This window comes from Lepidochelys kempii, chromosome 1 (assembly GCF_965140285.1).
Source record: "Lepidochelys kempii isolate rLepKem1 chromosome 1, rLepKem1.hap1, whole genome shotgun sequence".
Lineage (NCBI taxonomy): Eukaryota > Metazoa > Chordata > Testudines > Cheloniidae > Lepidochelys > Lepidochelys kempii.
Window position 1 is genome coordinate 258,707,015 of NC_136380.1, and position 16,735 is coordinate 258,723,749.

Below are 16,735 nucleotides of genomic sequence, written 5' to 3' on the forward strand. Positions count from 1 at the left end.
GTGTATCCCACCCAGACCCCAACACTATTGGGAGTGGAGCTTAGCTCTGACATAATACCAGCCCTGCTACAGAAGAATTTCGGCTAAAGTTAATGTAACTCTGCCTCATGCATTCATAGCGCTGTTTCTTGGGGAGCATGTGAAAAGTTTTGATACTGGGGCTCTACCACTGTGATGCTTCAGGGGATTCAGGGTTGGTATCATAGGGGACCCCCTTCATACAGACACGTTATTATAAAGCTCTGGAATATGAAATAAGTAATATTTAATAAATGTTGCTTACTTGATTAAAATTAAACAGATTCTCCTCCCCAGTGTAACCTTAACATGGAACAATGAATAGTCCAGGTGGGAACAACGAGATGATCCAAATGGTGACAATGGAAGAGTCCAGTAGTGATTAGCTCTGTAACCTGAGGCACGCTCCCTCGATTCTCGGATTGGAACATTCAGGTCAGCCCCATGACCCACCTCTCCCACCCCATACTGGCTGCTTTTGTCACAGTACTTGTCTGTTCTGCTTCTCCCCATTAGGAGACTCCACCTGAATATGACACTGGCTTCCTCCTGCAGTGACTCCTGTGTGTTCAGCTGGCCCTCTGTCATCAGCTTGACCTCACAGACATGAGGGAGGTTAGGATGGGCAGAGAGTGAACAACTCATGTCTCCTACCCCTATGCTGCCTTCTCATATAGACATCCAAGGGAAATTGCCCTTACCCCCCTCCAACTCAGTGACAGAAGGTTAATGGGGGATTTCAGAGTTCTGATTCTGCGGAGTTATGGTGTTTTCCAAGGAAGTGTCTAGTTTTGTGGGGAATTTAACAGCAACCTTGAAACGGAGTGGGATTTGGATGGGTGGAGCAGCAAAGGGAGGTGTTGGATGGATAAGCTGGAACCAATGAAAATCCCTTATTACAAATCAATCAATAACCAAAGAGGAAAATTAATGCTCAATATGCACATGAAGGCGGAACACCTTTCTCTGCCCAGATAAAATGTGAAAGACCCTCTCTCAGTCCCTTGGCTCGCAAAATTATTTGGGATGGGTTCAACTCTAGCCTTTCCTACTATAGTCTTTTGGAGCAGAAGCAGGGTTGAAGAAGACTCCAGGAACTTTCTGATGGAGAGATATTTAACCTCTCTGTTTGGCCAAGTTTTCTCTGTCTCTGTGGTGATGTTTCCTCTGCTTTTCAAAGTGTTTGTCCTGCCACAAGTTCCTGTTACACACAAAAGAGAAAATCAACAGAAGGTTCCTTCTAGTGCTCAGGAATTCACCAATGAACCACCCTGGGAGCACCAAACTCAACAGGTCCTAGCAGCTACGGTGAGTAATCATTGGTAGGTCCTCCCTGGGGAATGCTTTGTCGAGCCATGCTGTGTCTGAATTTTTCCAGAGCCTATGGCACTGACACAACTTTGACAACTTTCAAGTGTCCCACTCCTATCACTAGGTTTTGCTCTCTAAATCTAAGGGAAGTTCACTTTGTTGCCAGCATTGATCCGGCAGTCCTTAAATCACTATTGGCACCAGGCTGTAAATTCTTAACCAGAGACTGCCTGAGAATTCCTAGTCACTGATCACACCATCCTGGACATTTTAAATCAAAGACAGCACTGGCCTTGAAGCTCTTTCCTGGAGACAGTGCAGACCTCAGAGTTCTTAACCAGAGACCGCATCAGCATCAAGAGAACGCATGACTAATGCGGATTAACCCCTAAAGCTGTTTAACTTGAGGAAGTTTTGAGGGGAGTCACCCCTCATAAAGACCCGGTCCCCATGCTTGTTACACACAGTGGCTAGAAGACCAAAGAGAATTAGCTCAAGGATTTCATTGCTGGTGGGCAGCACGCACTTGAGAAACTCAGCTTGAAAGTGGTACAACTGGATTGACCCATTGCAGGTGCAGGACTCCAAGCAGAGGAGGCAACAGTCTGCTATTGAACTACATTCCTTCTAGGTCTTCAGGAAGAATATCTCCGTATTAAGTTTGGTTTGTGCTCCCCATCATCTCTCCCCACAGGGGCCACCCTGCATTTATGATTATTTGGTCACCCCACAGGCCCAAAGACAGGGGTCCTATCACCCACTCCCCCTGTTCATCATCTGTTCACTTTCAGTTTGAATGGACACATGAACATTTCCTTCTTTCACACAATCCACTCTCTCCCCCCGCCCCCCCCAAGCAAAATCTCCCTCCTTCCCCCTCTTCTCTCTCTGGAACTTCCCTGCAGCTGCAGAGCTGGCCAGACAATCGGGTGTTTTAGAGAAATACATTTTTGGGCTAATTTGCCATGCATAAGTGTTTCTCTTACCCTTTAAAGGCAGGGAACAAAGAGCACATTCTCCAAGCGCTCTGCCCTGTTGTGAGCAGCCCTGCAGCTGTACAGCCTGTGCTATCCTCCGCTCTCCTGCTCCAGTCTCTGCTAGCTTTGTAAGGAGACGGGGCACTGCTTTTACCAGTCCCACCAAAGACCATGCCATCCCCTACCCGCTGTTGTGTATTTCTTTTTGTTTGGAAAGCCAAACAGAGCAGGTGGGGAAGGAAGGAGTGTGATAGCATCATCTCCCCGCGTAGGGTGACCGCATAAACCTTTATTTTAAAGTGAAATCCCTTATTTTAAGAGAGATCCTTTATTTGAAGGCATATCCCTTACTAGTGTCTAATGTCCCACATCCTGTACCAGGTTAATGTTAGATGCAGTTTGCCTCATGTCTGTCAACAACAATCATGCAAAGGATCATATATAGGCATGCAAATGGACGATATTATGCTGTGTATGATTTTGTATCACCAGTGAGTCATGGTGAGGTACTGACCATTAAAAATCAGCTTTGTCCTATATTTTTCAGCGTTGTCCTTTACTTCCTTAAAATGCAGGTAGGCGGTCACCCAACCCCCTACCTTGTTAGTCTGCAGGGAAGGCGAATTTTTCTTCTTCATGTTAGGATGCTGAGTGGTGATAGGAGTTGATCCAGCAGATTGGCACATGCAGAGGAAGAACAGGTTCTGGTTTGAGTGCCTCACGATTGGCTCAGCCCACAGGCTGGGAAAGGGAGAAAGTTTGGATTAGTTGGGATCTGAAGGACCAAATTCTAGATCCAAACCTATTATCAATATTTTTGAGGTTCATTTCAGAACTTCATATCCCTAGAGAGCAGCTTCTGACAAATGCACTCTGACCCAACTGGGCTGGTTTGATATAAGCCAAATGAGTCTCACTTTACCCCAGATACAGCCAAGCCAGCACAATCCAGTTCAACCTCATTGTCCCCAATCCAACTGTGATCCATTCCAGCCCATTCCAGTCCAACCTACATGCACTCAATCCAACCTAAGCCAATTTCAATTCAATCCAAGCTGGACCAGTCCAACCCAGTTTAATCCACCCTGACCAAACTGTGCCCAATGCAAGCTGTTCTGATTCATTCTAAGGGCCTCATCCAAAGCCCATTGAAGTTAAAATATACCCGAGTTAACTGGATCAAACCCCGTCTAATCCAGTCCATAGCAACTGTGCCTAAAGAATTCCAACGCAGGTCATTGATCCTACCTAGTGTAATGCATTCCAACCCCATCCTATCCAATCAATGCATTCCAACCCCATCCTATCCAACCAAGTCCAACTCAAAAGTCTAATCCAATAAAAGTATGAACTGTGGTGATTGCCCTGGTTGAAGGACTAACGCCAAGACAGGTTCAAACTCTGAGATGCTTTAATGTATGTTTATTTATTAAAGTAACCACTACCATCAGAACCAGGATCTGTCCTGCAGGACTGGATCAGCACGACCGTTACAACATAAGAGATCTAGAGGCTTTCCTCTCTCCCTGATATGTTCAAACACATCAATATGGATCCTCCAAACCCTTCTGGTTACTGTGCTGATACAGTACCCACCACTCCATCTGTAATCCTCTCTGATACATTGGGACTATTATTTCTTTATGGTTTGCAGAAGAGCTCATAGACTCAAATCAGGAGCGGGGCCACATTGTGCTGGGCACCATCCAAACACACAGGAAATGTAGCCCTTGCTCCAGAAAGTTTACAAATTAATTTAAGAGGAGTTGCAAGCAGTGAGTGCAAGAAACAAATGGAATAAATGGGGGAGGACAACAAAGGTAACAGCAATAAAACCAGGGGTCTACATAGGCTGGCAATCTGCACAACTTGGTGTTTTATTTAAAATTATTTAATTATTTCCGCCATGTTGTCCTTGATTGGTTCTGGCACAGCATCACAGAGCTTTCCCGTTTCCCTCCTATTATCTTGGTACAGCGCAAAGGAACTGTCAATCCCTCTCTGATAGCCTTTAGCACAAAGCCCATCTATCTCTCCCCAATCAGTTGTGGTACAGACCCACAAAGCCCGCCAATCCTCCCCAGTTGGTACTGTCACAGTGTAAGGCATCTCATCAATTCCTCCCCTAACGACTCTAGCCTAGTCTCATGTCTCGTGCTGTAGACATTAACCCTTTACATTATATATGTATTTGGAAGAGAGCTTATTTTGAACATAGTTAATAAATGGGAGGTAATCACTTAGCTGCCTCTGGTTTTATAGAGCATATGGCCTCACTGAGAGACTGAGGGGGGAGCGTCTGAATCAGGGGGATCTTTTAGGGAAACTGTCGCTGGATTGCAACCCAGAAGGTTCATCTGGGTTCAGTTCCCACTTTTCCTCCTCGCTCACTGGATGGCTGTATCTGGGCAGCCAGCACTGAATTATGTCTATATGAGACTTTGATCTACCAGAATCTCAGAGTCATGACTTATCCCAATTCCTGCCCCGTCAAACTCCTTTCTAGCCCTCCGGCTCCAGGGGGATCCCTCCACCCTGTTCTGTCTGTTATAAGGTGGCAGTTGAATACTGCTCTCCTCTTGCTGGAGAGGTGAGTGGGATAGTAACTTGGTCCTCTGTCATGTAACCTGTGTAACCGTGACCCAAGTCATGTGACTGGGAATAGGAAATAAAGTTCAGCAGCTCCCATGTGTGTTTCAGATCTTTCTCTCATCTCCAGAGTTCCTTCTGTTCTTCATCTTCTTTTACCCACCTGGTCTCAGTGGCTTCTTCTTCTCCCCTCTCCCATCTGACTGTACCTAATTTCTAGTAGAGGAAGCCAAGTGTCAATGTACTCTGTCATTGACACAAACAGATCCATGAGTGAGTTGTCGATGCTGGTTGTGGATCCCTAGAGTCCAATGCTTTGTGTGTAGTTTCCAATTCCAACACCTCTGAACTCAGCAGGGTTGCCTGGTTGGAGGCATCTAATAACTTTGTGACCCTGGGGTCCCATTTCCTAGCGGTCCCTCAGTGGAGACAGGGCTTAAAGTCAGTCTTCTGGGTGACCCCTGTACATGTAGGGAGCACCATTGTGGGCTTGTCCTAGTACACGGGACCTGGATTTTAGTGATCTGAGGATCCTGCCTTAATCTGCCACTGTGAATAGGTTTGATGAGGGGGTCTTTGGGCTGCTGGAGATGCACTGGGCCACGACATTTCTTTGTTTCCTAACCTGGATCCCAGAAGACTGGTGGCGCAAAGAGTGGAATTTAGTGGCCTTGTAAATGACTCAGTCAGGTGTAAACAGGTAGGTGTAAACAAGCAGTGCCAAGAGAAGGCTAATCTCTGCAAGGGTCATAGAGGCAATCCCCATCAAACAAAGATTTACCAAATTCAGCATCCAAGGTGGGGTACAGTGGACAGGAGCACCTGACATCACTCTCTGACTCACCAGAGCATCATGGATTCCAGAAAGTCATTGAACAGTGTCCTCTTTGTGGCTGCAGGTGTTGACAGGTTCTGAAAGGGAAATTCTGCCTCATCCTCCTAGGGACAGCAGCCAGAAGGCATAATGTAAAAGTGTAGGAAGGGAGATCTTCAGGGCTTCAACGAGGTTTTCAAGGTGGGAGTGGAGAGGGAAACGATGCAGCCCAGGTGGTCAGAGTGGCACAGGTAGGGCTGATGCCAGCTGAGATGTGCCAACAAAAACACCCCAAGGCCCGGTACTAAGTTAGTAAGAGCAGAATGCCATTTCAGCCTCTGTGGTTAGAGTCACGGAAAAAAAGAGAGACAAAGCAGATCATGGGTAGGGCAGAGGCTAGGGCAGGGAGAAGGAGCCTGCATATTTATGTTTCCACATGATTTCCTTGGCTGTTTTCAAAGAGTTGCTATAACATGCTCATACACACACAGGAGTCCCATGTGATCTCTCATTTACGAAAGCAGTCTTAATGTAGTGCGCAGCCTGCGTCCTCTCATCATCCCACCTGACCTACATGTTTCAGGGACACACACTGCAATGCTACAGTCGACTCTGCTGAGGTACTGATGCCCAGGAGGGGAACAGTCTGTACTGTCACATGGTGGGATCTATATGCAGTTCCCTGCCTGGCCTGTTGCTCTCCTAGGACTGGCAGGGCATAGAGGTTCTGGTAGGCAAGAAGCTATTGCTGTGCACTGTCATGTGGGAAATGAGGTTTTATTTCTCATCTGGTTGTCTCACTTCCTGTAAGGGGCATACACCCAGGAGTCAGGCTTGCCCTGCTTTCCTAGGGCGTAGTGCTCAGCAGTGTCACATGACCCAGGGTCCTTTCTCTGTCACTCCCCAGGGCTGGGAGTGTTCTTTCTGATCCTGTGCTCGTGGCCCCAACCATGTCTCCCAGTGTCCACATGTGGGATATCAATATGACTTCAGCTTACTCTGATTTGCTCTTTGGATTGTAGGTCTCCCCCCTAGAACAGCATGTGATCAATAACACCTAATGAAAGAGGAAGCTTTGTTGGAAAGGGGTATTGTGGGGTTAATCCACTAGCCTCTCACTTCTGAAGATCTGGTCCTACCAGGGAGTCACTGGTGGAATGAGTGGTTTTGGCTTTCAGTCTAGTTCCAATTTATGCGTATCACAAACGCACAACACTTGGTGAAATTGGTCATCTCAGCTAACAAGAGGTCCAGGACATGCATAGCAGGAGGTGCTGTGTGTCAGAACTGAGGTGCATTAGCAGAACTGTCTGGGAGCTCAGGACTGGAATAATGGAGATTGGAATGGGACCGATTATCATAAAAATGTAGGATTAGAAGGGACCTCGATAGGTCATCTAGCACTAACTCAGTCCTCTGCACTGAGGCAGGACTAAATATTATATAGATCATCCCTGACAGGTGTTTGTCTAACCTGTTCTTAAAGACCTCCAGTGACAGAGATCCCACAACCTCCCTAGGTAAATTGATCCAGTGTTTAACTAGTGTTACCATTAGGAAGTTTTTCCTAATGTCTAACCTAAACCTCCCTTGCTGCAGTTTAAGCCCATTGCTTCTTGTCCTGTCCTCAGTGCTTAAGAAGCACAATTTATCACCCTACTTACAACAACCTTTTACGTACTTGAAGACTGTTATCCTGGCCCCTCTCAGTCTTCTCTTCTCCAGACTAAACAAATGCAATTTTTTTTAATGTTTCGTCGTAGGTCATGTTTTCCAGACCTTTAATAATTTTTGTTGCTCTTCTTCGAACTTCCTCCAATTTGTCCACATCTTTTGTCTTATTGGCAGAGCTGTTTTTCTCTGAGAAGGCCAGGACTTAGGGTGACCAGAGAGCAACTGTGAAAAAAGGGGACGAGGGTGGGGGGGTAATAGGTGCCTGTATAAGAAAAAGTCCCAAAAAACGGGACTATCCCTATAAAAACAGGACATCTGGTCACCCTACCACGACTCCATCATCCTCAGAAAGCCTATCCCGAGGTGGGAAAATTGAGACACTCTCCACACTGCCAAGATGTCTCCAGTCACCTTGTGAAGACTTCAGATGGAAACCTTCCTAAAGAGAATGGCTATCGCACATTTTCAACCTTGCTGTGGTCAGACCACCCAACCTCCTCCCCACCTCCCTTTCTGAAATAATTAATCCTGTCTTTAAAGGGCTGAAAAAATGGCACTGCTGCCCTCCATAAAATTCTCCTCCCGCTGCAATGCCTGGCCTGCCCCCGCAGTGAGTCACCTCCATGAAGGGTTAATTCAGCCAGGGCCTTTCACTCCAAGTTGTTTTCCAAGAGGCTGAGATAATAGTTCTCTTGTTACAAACATGGCTTCTGGGCATTTGGTGATGCTTTCCCTTTTTTCTCTGTAAACCACAAAGGAATCTTTTGTTCCTTTCTGAGTCTCTCTTACTCCCCCCACCCTGCTCCCGCCTTTTCCCCCATTGGCTGCCAAGTGACTAAGGAATGGCAAAAAATGACCATAGCGCAGTCATGGAGAATATTTCTCCAGCTCTCACTTGATTGGTGCATTAAGGAGCTCTGAGAAGGGCCCTACACCTTCCACTAGGCTTCTCCCAGTGATGCGGGTGGGGGAGTCAGACACACCAAGGTAGGTGATAGGTTGAGTCAGTCCAACATGCTTACAGGAATTTCATATATATAGTCATGGTGCCTGTCTGAGAAGAATCAAACGACAGGGACTAAGAACTGGCAAGAGTCCAGTAGTGGCCACATAGAGTTTAGATTTCTACAGGAACTTTGCATTTATTAAAACATACTGAATGCATAGAAAAGTCACTTGCTTTGTTCCATGCTTATTGTTCAGCTGTTTGGAAACAGGAGCTGCCACTCTTTGTTAAATGGATTGAAATGTCATCTCGTTCTCTCAGAACTCCCATCGGCATCTTTGAATCCCTGGTTGCAAAGCTATTGTGTACAAGAAGTCCCTACAGTGAAACCCTCAGTTTATGCTTTAGTATCTCTACAGATATCTCTTGATCCTGCCTCAGGGTTAGCTCTTCCATGGCTTCTTACAGATACAGCACCACCTCCCAAGTGGATAATGCCTCAGTGACTTCCCAAAGTTATCCTTCCGCCTCCCACATCAATAATACCTCAGTAACTCATCATGGAGATCCCTCTGCCTCCCACAGTGATAATGCCTCAGTGACTCCCAAGATATATCCCTCCACATCGGATGGCAATCTCAGTGATTCCACACAGATATTCCTCCATCTTCCACAGTGATAACATCTCAGTCATTCCTTAGTTATATCCTTCCCCTTCTCTTGGAGATAGTGCCATAGTGACTCTCCATATATATTGCTCCACCTCATATAGTGACCATGTCTTTGTCACTCCCCACAGACATCCATCTGCCTCCCACAAAGATAACACCGAAAGGTATGTCCACACTACAGAGCCTATGCTGGCAAAGCTGCCTAGTGTAGATACAGCTACACTGACAGAACTGGTTTTTCCGTCGGTGTAGAAACCCCACCTCTCTGAATGACGTTAACTATGCAGACAGAAGCACTCTTCTGTTGACACAGGGCTTGGCTACACTTAAAAGGCTGCAGTGATGCAGCTGTGTCACTGTAGCGCTCCAGTGAAGATGCGACAGGTAGGTAATCCATCACCCCAAGAGGCGGTAGCTATGTTGGTGGGAGAAGCACTGTCAACATAGCACTGTCTACACCGGGAGTTTGGTCGGTATCACTGCATTGCTCAGAGGTGTGGATTTTCCACACCCCATAGCGACGTAGTTATAGCAACATAAGTTGCTAGTGTAGACCAAGCCATAACTGTTGCATTTTGTTGGCATAGTTATGTCGGTCAGGAAATGTGTTTTTTTCCTTCACTGTTATTGTCTCCCATATAAAAGTCAAGCTCCTCATTCTTACCCTAAACTACTTTGCTTCTTCCTACCACACTGCTCTTTTTGCCTTTCCCTCCCCCAGTTGCTCTCTTCACTCATCTGACTCCCCCGTATCTCATGCCCTCCTCTGTGCCTTCTGTCAGGTAGTTAAATCAGTACAAAAACTGCATGTCACATCACTCATTGTAAAGCACCATGCCCCTCTATATAAGTAATTAATAATGAATAAATAATAAGCCTCTTCCCTGATCTGCCTTGATACTGTCCGAATGAATGGCCTCCCAGATAGAGCTAGAATTCTCTATATTACAGGGATGCCTCAAGGACCCAACACAGGGTGCTAGACGCTGTACAAACACAAAGCAAGAGGCAGGCCTTGCCAGGAGCATATCAGCTAAATAGATGAAGGAGTATTCTCTCCATTTTATGGATGGGGAAGAGAGGCACAAAAAGATGAAGTCATTTGCCTGAGATCACACAGGGAGCCTGTGGCAAACCCAGATCTCCTGAGTCCCAGTCTAGTACCTTAACTGTAAGACCATCCTTCCGCTCTAAGCTATGCCCTTCATCTCCATTGCCCGGTTCCTCATTGAATCTTCTTAGCTATCCCTCTGTCTAGGGATGGTGAAGCACGGAGAGTATTTTCTCCCTGGGTCTAATTCTCCTCTCACTTACACGGGTGTAAACCAGGGGTGACTCCCATGAAGTCAAAGGGGTGACTCAGTGAGAGGCTAATTAGGCCCTCTGTTCATGCTGGAGTGCCTGGGCTGTGCTCTATAAGGCTGCTCTCTGCTCCTCAGGGAGACCGTTAGGTAGGACTGTTCAAGTCACTTTCAGAAGATAATCTGCCATCATTTCATTTCCAGAGGAGGTGGATTATTGATTCCTATTTAGATAATTTTAGATGAATCAAGAAGTGGGGAGGTTGGGGGGGTCTAAATAAAGCCAATGAGATCACATGTTCCGTCTTTTTATTTGCTGTTCTTATTCCGCTTTCGGATAACAAGGCCTCCTTTCATACGGAACGGGAAGGGGATAGGGAGGGCGGGGAGAGGGGGGTGTCACAGTCACCCCAATGGCCCCCGGTCACTTCTCCACACTCCTTAATGTGATGTTCCCACTGTTGGAGAGAGAGAGAGAGAAAACAGTGATCTCATGATTCCAAAACTGACTCATGCAAACAACATCGGGGGGATGGGATGAGGGAGACAGGAAAGGAGCGTCATGTGGGTTGAAGGGATGAGTGTGCAGGGAAAGGGGCAAAGGGGATAGACATCTAGAGGTGAGAGGGATGGGGAGGGAAAGGGCAGAGGTGATGAGGGACAGAAGCAGAGAGACTGGAAGGAGATGGAATGGGGAAGGAGAGACAGGAAGAAGGGGCTGGGAGGACTGGGGTGGATGTGGTTTGAGACAGGGGGTCAGAAGATGAGGGAGGAGGGATGGAAGGCCTGTGGGGACAGGGTAAGCCAGAAGAAACTGGGAGACGGAGACAAGGCAGATGGGGCAGAAGCACTGGTGGCACAGGGTTAGAAATGACATCATGTAGAGGAGTTGAGGGCAGGGACAAAGATAAGGAATTGAATGGTTAGGGATGGAGGGAAGAAGGCATTGGGACCTGGGAGGCACAGAAACAAAGGGTAGGAGGAGATAGGGTATAGGGATGAGGCATGGGTGGGGTGAGGAGAAGTAGATGTGGAACTGTAGGGACAGGAGCAGAAGGGGTAGATGAAAGCAGGCTGTTATTTCCTTCTCTCCATTAGCACTACAACATGTAATTAAAATCGGCAAGAGAACAAATTTGCCTCATTCCCTCAGGGCTGGTGAAGCCTGGGAACATTATGAAGACCAGGACTTATTATTTCCTTAGGGGGCTTCACATTGTCCTGTGGGGGGCAGGGGTTCTGGATTCCATTCCAATTTACATAATCTCACTTTGGTTGGTGGGAACTGTTTGAGCCTTCATTAGGCACAGTCAAGAACTGTGGTGTGTAGCCCAACCCAACCCTCCCCCCCCCCCGGCACAACTGTCTCCTTCCTTGCTTTTGCAGAAAGAAAATGGGGAAATGGAGCTAGGTAGAGTCAGCAAAAGAAGCCCTGGCTCCTGTACTTAGAATCATAGAATCCCGGGGTTGGAAGGGACCTCAGGAGGTCATCTAGTCCAACCCCCTGCTCAAAGCAGGACCAATCCCCAATTTTTGCCCCAGATTTGATTTAACTGGGAATTGGTCCTGCTTCGAGCAGGGGGTTGGACTAGATGACCTTCTGGGGTCCCTTCCAACCCTGATATTCTATGATTCTATGATCCCAAATGGCCCCCTCAAGGATTGAACTCACAACCCTGGGTATAGCAGGCCAATGCTCAAACCACTGAGCTATCCCTCCCCCCACCTGCCACCTTTGCCAGCTCCCATCTGGGAATACTTCCTGCCACCTTTGCCAGCTCCCATCTGGGAATCTGCCACCCAGCAGAGCTCATCCTGCGCACTGAGCGATCACAGCACAGCCTGTGCATTTCATCCCACATTGCGGGGTCAGTGCCTAATGACGCCATGTCACAAGGCCCATCTGGGGACTGTTTCTTTGTCCCCCAGAGCTGAGACTGGCTGCGCACTGGAATCCACCCATGAAAACCTGAGAACGTCCTACGGATTGTGGGACAGAGGTGAGCCCAGCTCAGCAGGGAACAATGGCTGAAAGAAAACAAGGTCCTCCTGAGCAACTACCTTTGGTGCCTGGCACGTCCATGAAGAGTATCCCCATTGGAGTCCAAACTGGCAGGGGGCACCCCACCCCTTTAAGTCGCAGCTGGTCAGGCCTTTGATATCTTCATTTCTTCAAGGACTGAGGTGTAGGGGTGCGGAATTACTCAAAAACGAAACTCCCATCAGGGAGGAAATCCCTGAGCCTCCGCAGTCGCGGCCTATTAAAGGAATTCATTACACTGCAGCCTCCTCCCCGCCACCCCCTACAAGGCAACTAATAGGTGACCCACTGACAGTCTCTGTCCATCACTCAACTCTGTGCACAATGGGGTAATTAAACCCTGACCCTTTGCTCTTTTTATCCGCTTCCTCTGTATGGAGGAGGAGAGGGGCAGGGGGCTCATGCTAAACCCTCCATCTGTAATGAGGATGTAAAGCTCAGGAAGGCATTGCTTTAAAACGAGACTGAGAGCAATGAGGAGAGACTCAAAGCATTGCCTGGAATGAAGCAGAGAACAGACTTTCCAAGCCCACAGCTCTGCTGGGGCACCCCAAGCCCAGCCCTCAACACTCCCTGCTATCCCCCACCCGCACCTCTGACAATGCTTCTCAATCTGGGCCATCAGCACCACTGGCTATTCTAGGCTTAGTTCTCCCCCACCCCCATGCAGTTCTGCCAGTGTAGATCATTCTTGGCTCGGCATATTACACAGCTCCGGCAATGCACCTGGATCCTGTCCTCAAGGACCCCTTGTTCTGCCTCATGAAACCTGGAAAGAGGCAGAGAAGGGAGGGATGAGACTTCCCTGCCAGGATGCTGGGGTGTGCACGGCCATTTTGACTTGTCTCCACTGAGAAGTCTTGGGTGGTTGGGGTGCGGGGAGAGAGAGGTTCACATTCTGAAGCCCGGATGAATGAGGATGTAATCTCGGGCATAAGTGATGCTTGAGATGCCAGAAAATGAGGTTCTGGGCCACCCCCTGAAATCACTAGAAATGTACTAGAAACTGCCACAGCTTGACAAATGGGCTGAAATGACATGGAAATAAAAGAGACTGGTTTCCTTCCTACCCTGAGTGGAGAAGCCACCTCCCTCCCACGCACGAGCCAGAGGGGCCGGGGCCACCAGGAGAAGGGCATGATGGGTAGAGCAATGCCCCTGAACAATTGAGCACTGTCCCCAAGCACTGCACACCCCAGCCCTTTGAACAAAAGGCTCACACACAAGAGACCTGACTGTGAAGCTTCCATCCGCTTTCATCACTGACCCCCGGGGCAGCCAGGTCATGGGGTCAACCCACTTAAACGCCAAACTCAGCCAGAAATAGAGGCGGGAAATGGGCAGGGGTGGCCAAGTGCAGGGGTCCCAGGCATTTGAGGGGTTTTTTGACTAAGCCATTTAATTTGCTTTTTGTCAAAGACACATTTCCTCTGTAATAAAAATGGAGGGGAGGTCGCGGTGAATTACGACCCACGCTCAACAAGAGTCTTTTACAGTCTGGAGGTGAAAAAGGGCTGGAGTAATCGGACAAGTTAGAACAGACATGGGGAGGGCAAGCACTCTGCCTGCTTTCTCCCCCCACCCCCCAGCTCTGCCAGGGCACGAGTCCTGACCTGCAGTACCCCTCACTATTCCAGTTCTGGGATTGACAGACAACTCTGCCAGTGCCACTCAACCCTGTCCAACAGCACTCCCTGCTATCCCAGTCCTGGACTCCCACACAGCTCTTCCAATGCACCTCCTTCTTGGTCCGCAGATACTCCAGTTCTGAGGCTTCTCCTGAGCCATGCCATACAGTGCGATGGTTTAGTGAGCTACACACATGGAGTGGCTATGTTGACAATTACTTTTGTAACTCAAGCCAGGGCCTGGATTTTCCACCTGCAAGATTTGAGTAACTCCAGTTACATTTGGGCCCCTGGTTTCTCAAGATGATGGGTCAATGTACTAAAGTGCTTCATCACGCCCGTCCCTACTACATCACTTTTTCCTTCTCCCCTCTGCCAAAAAAAACAAACCCAAATACCTACAGAACAATTTGTAATACACAAATCCTTGCCATTCAGGAGAGAGACAGGTGCTCTAGATGTGAAGGAAAACAGCAGTGGGTTGGTATGATCATTTAGATAGCTTCCTTGTTAGTAGATGAGTGTGTAGATATCTGTACCTAGTTACACTACTTATGTGGATTTGCTGTCCATGTGATAAACTGCAGACATGTAGATAAAATACATCTATCATGCATCTTGTCCACTTCACCTGCGCTCTGCCCATTAATCCATCTCCTCTGGAAAAGCTTCTGACATTCAAAACCCCTGGGCGGCTTCAGAGAGATGAAACTTAAAACAACAAAAGATCACACTGCCACCAAAATACTCACTTTTCCCTGACAAATGTGAAATTTGCTCCCCCTCCCCCCATCCCAAAAACTACACTGGTCTGAAGCTGAGGACAGCAATATTAAATTCTGATTGATCTTGTGACTACAGAGGGCTAGAAATGGGAGCATCACATGGTTAGAAAGGGGGAATTCCTAGCTTGCAAATGGGACACACAGAACTTGCTTCTAACCTTGGAAGGTCTTGAGATATCAGTCTCTGAAGTCACAAGATGTATATGTTTAAGAAAGATTGTTTAGATCATTTTTAGAGGTGGTTTAAATGTATTTTTTTTCTCCTTTCTGAGATGGACTCATAAGCCTACTTTATACACCACATTCTACACTGAAAAGGTCAATGCCACCTTGTCACTGGCTGATTCTTCTCTACACCCTGTAGAGGCTTCTCCATGCATCTGGGGCACACTGGTGGGGAGATGCAGAGACTGGGCTGGAGGAATGAGTGGGTTAAGGCCAGAGAGGATGCTCACCGTCTCCTCTCCAGCCCCAGAGAAAATCCCCCAAGAGGATAATACAGCCTCAGAGTTGAGAATTTAGGTGCATAAGTGAGCTCAAATTTGGCAACGCTGACTTTGAGCTGACAGTCTAGGGTGACCAGATGTCCTGATTTGATAGGGACAGTCCTGATATTTGAGGCTTTGTCTTATATAGGCGTCTACTACCCCCCCCCCCCACCCCGTCCCGATTTTTCACACTTTCTATCTGGTCACCCTATGACAGCCATCCATCCAAGACTGAGGTATCGGAAAGGCAAAAAGAAATGTGAGACCCAACAGAGAGGGATGGGTCCACTGCAGAGAGAGCGAGAGAGAAATTTGGGGGGCATCAGGATAACTAGTCTAAGGACGTGATTTGCTTGCAGAACCTTTATTACTGGTGATTAAGTGCAAGCAGAAAAGAAGCCAGCTTGACTCTCAGAACCCAGCGTGAGTTTGCAGAGCTGACAGCTTGGGAGCATGTGGAAACCGCTTTATTTGTAACCTAACCTGAGCCCATTTGATCTGGAAGCTATAGAGAGACAATAAAAATGGAGCAGAGCTGCACTTTAAGTCTCTGTCCCTACAGTTAATAATCAGGCCCAGCCTTAAGCACGAGCAATACAAATGGTCACTTTTTGGGACTCATTATCCCATGCAAATTCTGCTACTTGTCTTCCCTCTTAGTAGCAGGACAGAGGAGGAGGGAACACCACACTGCTATCTTTCCAACCCCTTACTCTAGCAGCGAAACCAGGTTGGGAGGGAATTTGTGCTCTGATCTCCTCTTCTGTCAGTTTGGTGCCCTGCCAGTCATAAGGCCTGCTGCGCTAAACATCCAGTAATGCCACACAAAATGATTTTCACCGATGCATTGTGCAAGGGATATAATTCCTCTTGCAATACAATAACAGTCATAAACCCACAATCAGCAAACCATATTTCTTTGATAATGCACACTCGTTTGTCTTCATGGCACCGGGAGTTCTCAGGAGTGTCCACAAGATGGAACTGTTCCCATAGAAATGAAACACCAACCTCCCAGGGGAGGTGGCCTGTCAGTCACCTTTTTCTCTCTGTTATTTGGCTATGTTTCATGGAGCAAGAAGCAACAAGGATCTTGTGTATGTAATAACTTCCCAGTTCACTTCTCTGTAAATCAGGAAGTGTCAAGAAAAGTTCTAACCCATCTTTTTGAATGCATACTTTTTTCTTTTTGCAAAGGTTGCAATTCAGATCCCCTCCAGTCTTCCTTATAGCCCTAAATTTACCCCTAGCCTTCAGATGCCAAAAAAGTTCCCTGCAGTGAGCTTATTGACTAAAGAAAATGGCTTTTAGAAAACACGTTTGCATTACTAGAAGCTAATCCTACACCCTTGCAAGCTATGTGCTCTATTATTTTAAGAAAAATTCAATGTTGCATTTCTATAACTCCTTCTATCCTTGTATCTCAAAGCACTTTACAAGCATGATTCAATTAACCCTGCCAATGCCCCGGTGAGGTAAGGAAGTACTGTTT

General features: G+C 47.3%; 1 long non-coding RNA gene across 2 annotated transcripts in view; it reads right to left on the reverse strand.

The window, feature by feature from the left end:
- Positions 1 to 248: 248 nt before the first annotated feature.
- LOC140903977 (uncharacterized) overlaps positions 249 to 16,735 on the reverse strand; it is a 28,274-nt gene continuing 11,787 nt past the window's right edge. For both annotated transcript variants that reach the window (XR_013635079.1, XR_012156400.2), the window contains exons 2-3: positions 2,906 to 3,047; positions 249 to 1,219 (exon numbers count right to left, since the gene is read on the reverse strand). This is a non-coding gene — a long non-coding RNA (uncharacterized LOC140903977). The remainder of the gene's footprint in view (positions 1,220 to 2,905; positions 3,048 to 16,735) is intronic.